We start from the raw sequence: 4,348 nt of genomic DNA on the forward strand, positions 1-4,348 counted from the left end.
AATAATTCATTCTCTTTTACATAAACTTAACGATTATAAATATAACAAAATCATTTTTTATTTTATCATTTTTTTATTTTATCGTTTATCATTTATCTCTCATCGAGTATCTCTTATTTAATCTTATCTAATGCAATTACATCTATTCGGTGGCCTGATGTTTTAGATGATCGTTCTTATAAGTATATTTTGATAGATATTGACAATAAATAATAAAAAATAAAGAATAAAAAATTGATTAATATTGATTAATATTATTTGATTAATGTTTTATATATTTTTATTTACATGAAATTAAACATGTTTTATATTCATCTATTGACGCGACATTTTAAAGTTTGCTTTGCAATTCATCGGAATTTTATCGAATTATGTGTATCGGAGTCTCACAGGAACTAACATCAAAGATCGATCACGAGCACCTGCCAATCGTTATTAATTACACCATGTAATTAAATAGGTTAGTGTATCCACTCAATTATAAAAAGCATTATATATAAGCTTATATATAAGTATATAAGTATATAGAGAAATAATAGGAATAAAAAGATAAAAATTTTACAATATTTTTATACATATGATAACAAAATATATTTCTAATATTATTTAAGGAGAGTTCTCAAAAGTTCTGAAATTGAATATAGAATTGTTCACAAAACTTATTTAATATCGAATACCATATACATTATCACGTCCGTTTATACAAAGTATAAACATTTATTTTAATATTGGAGAATGAAAGAAAAAGATGAAAAAAAATCAAAGATTAAACAATATCGATCACAGGATGTACTTACCAGTGTCGTATAATGGACACGGCATGTAGCTGTAACGTTGTTCGGGATAAACAACGGATTTATTCCTCTGTCCGCTGGTCATCGTAGCGAATTTGGTCACGTATTGCAAAAGTTTGTCATAGAAAAGCAGAAAGGTCGTGCGAATTATAGTTGACGAAAGATGTAGGCACACTGGTTTTTAAGGTGCCTCTAAGGAGTTCTTTCGTCGTCGATAAGTAGCAGGATGATTAAGCAGAGGTAGTCATGAATGATTGCATCCTGTGACGACTGTCTACGGCGCGCTGCATCAGCCAATCGAGCCACACCAGCAGAATTAACTAATTATCACTGGGCACCGTTCCGGTGCCAATTAATACCGCCTCTCTGCTTAAAGTTGAGTGAACACGTCGTCGCTTAATTAGCGCTGAAATAATTGGCTATTGTCGCTTGTGGTTCTTCTTTTCTTGCTGTTTTTTGTTTACGTTCCGCCGCTTTTTGTCACCACTTAGACGTTTTACCATATTCGTTTTGCATGAGTCAAAATGATGAATGAATGTGTCAAGTGACTGCGTTCGCTCTTTGATTAATTAAAGTGAGATATAATAATTGTAAATTTGAACTTTTTTAGAGAAACTAGAAAATTTTGCAAATCCAGATTAAACAAAAATATAATCTACATAATAAATTCAGCATTGATGAATAAAGCTTAATTACAAGCATCTCTATTTCTTAATTACAAAATTATAATACAAAGTTATAATATAATTTAATTATAATATAATAGTATAATTATACCATCCAATTTACGTTTGAACGAAAGAATCCAGTGCATATTTAATTTATCTTTCTAATAATTCGAAAAAATTAATCTAAACTGAAATTTTTTAATTTTAAGATTAATTTTATTTTAATAAAAAAAAATGAATTCAACTGTTATTATTTTTTATTAGAAATTTATTTATTTTATGATTTGCTTTTTTAAATAATTTATATACTTGTGCTATGAAAACCTAACTATTAACTAATAACGCTTTATAACAATTTACGCGTGTGTAATTTTTTTAAAGTATTTTATAATAATTGTTTAAAAATATTCAATGAATTACTAAATAACTGACTCGTTTAGTCAATAGAAACTGATAAGCACAGACATTATTACACTTTTTTCCGCATGAAAAATGTAAAATATAGATTGGCTACAAGATAAATCGATATCTGAAAACTAAAAGTAATTGCGTAAAATTAATAGTTTGATTCGAGCGATAGTCTACATACTTGACTTGATAGGTTTCTAATACAAGAGATCTCCTTGATCAATATATTAAAAACTTTATCATATCCCTACCTCTATATAGATATATGGAAACATTTTGATTTATGTTTTACAAAATAAGATATTTCATTATCTATTATTTTGCATTGATCTGCAATAATATCTATCGAACTTACTTCACTGAGCAATTAATGAATAAATTTAATAGATTTGATCAGTATAAATAAATATGAATGTGAATAGTAATTTTGCTAATGATTGTTATAAATATCTTTTGACAGAAGCTATGACCAGCCTTTTTTGTACTAATGAATGAAATGTCATTAACCCACGGTAGTCAATTTATAAACACGTTTGTATTTTATACGATTTGTATGAAAGTTTTATGTATCGTTACGTTTTATGCATACAACACACATTTCACATGCCAATATTGATATTATAATTGATATTAATGTAGTCACATCCATCTCAATTACTTGATTTTCCTGTTGATACAATGAGCAATTTAATCGTGATTTACATATTAGTATAAATGCGGCACATATATCTTCAATAAAAAAAGAATCAGAATCTGATGTAATTTATCATGATTAATAATCTAAAAGATAATTTATGATCTTTAATTTAGAAGATTAATTTAGGAATCTTGATTTCATTGAAAAATGTAGTTGTCAGATATCCGATTATATATTTTATGAATCGACATAATAACATCCTATATGCATCCTTAAATTGTATAGTCGACGGATGCTCTGCTTATTATTTACAAACAATGTACAGCACCTTATTATTTTATCTCTCTCGCTTTCTAACATTATTGTGAAATTCGTACCAGGTGAGTTCGCTCTCGCAATCTAGTTAAATCAGAGAAATTTCATTCAGTTTCAAAGGTAGTCTTAAAATTTCTACGATCTTGCTTCTCTATTTTTGCTTAACTTATAGCCTAGCTGAAACAATTTGCGTATTCCTTTGTTTTTCTGTATCGCACATTTATCTTTATTGTTTCTCAGATCTTTCTAAATGTTCATAAATTTTTCAAGAAACAATCATCACGTCGGAAAACAAGAATAAATCTTGAAAAAGTTATACATTTAACAAACAAATTTTTTTTTCAAACTCTTATGATTATTGTTTATTATTAGATATAAGAGGAACAACGATAATCCAATCCCTTAAGTTAAATAAAGTTTTGTTATTTTCAATTTCCATATGTGTCAAAATTAATCCATTTTTGCCATTAGTTTTAAAGTAAACATTGTCCGTTTTAATATAAGCATTTAATAAATAATAAATTAAATTTGAGTCAAATTTAATACATTTTTTAAAATTAAAATTTAAATTGTTTTAATCAAATTAACGACATATTGAGTAAAAGTAGTGACAACTTATAGAAATGATTAAAAATAATTTAAATTGACATTATGAATTTAACAGTGTTGAATTTCTTAAACGGCCGATATCTCAAGAAAAAGAATTCCGCATTGACTTCTCTATACCTGGACAGAATTATTTATCTACATTCCTTAGTTTCTTCAAAATACCTTAGAATTCTTTAAAATCTGCTTAGGTTTGTTTAAGAAAAGTTTGTTAAAGAATTCTAAAGAGATAACTACAAAGAGACATTCCTAGAGCGGATAAATTCTCGTACGGATAAATTCCGCGAGAGCATCTCTCTCTTACTGGCATTTAATCTATAAATGTACCACGTGGATTCGGCCGTTTGATTCGAGGATTCCCTTCCGGACCAGTGTGAACTTCTTCATCGACCGCTCTATTACGAATATGTTTTATATATTTTCGACCGTAAATCACAACCGGCGTGATCAATCAACGTGCACGCGTGATCAACGTGCGTGTCAGTACGTACAGATAGACGCGCAGCGAACCGTTCTGTACACGCTCTGACGCTGTACTGGACCGAATGAGGTGAAATGCAGAAAGAGAAGAGATAGAGAGTGTTGTATATATATATATATATATATGAAGCGCATATATATATGTATGGAGCGCACGAGACGGAGAGACCTAGGTGCGAAAGCAACGAAAACGGATGTAAAGGGTGAAAAGGGGTGCAAGGGAGGAACGCGAAACGTTGAAAGAGGAACAAAGACCCGAACAAAAGGAGAGGGTAGTTAATCGAAAATAGAAGGAGAGAGAGAGAGAGAGAGAGAGAGAGAGAGAGAGAGAGAGAGAGAGAGAGAGAGAGAGAGAGAGGAGGAGGAGGAGGAGGAGGTAGGGTAGGTAGGTGGTAGGTAGGGTAGGGTAGGTAGGTACGGTACGGTACGTACGTACGTAC

General features: G+C 29.9%; 1 pseudogene; it reads right to left on the reverse strand.

The window, feature by feature from the left end:
* Window positions 1–1,274: 1,274 nt before the first annotated feature.
* On the reverse strand, window positions 1,275–4,015 carry LOC105618168 (annotated as a pseudogene).
* Window positions 4,016–4,348: the final 333 nt, after the last annotated feature.

Source organism: Atta cephalotes (genome assembly GCF_000143395.1).
Source record: "Atta cephalotes unplaced genomic scaffold scaffold00015, whole genome shotgun sequence".
Lineage (NCBI taxonomy): Eukaryota > Metazoa > Arthropoda > Insecta > Hymenoptera > Formicidae > Atta > Atta cephalotes.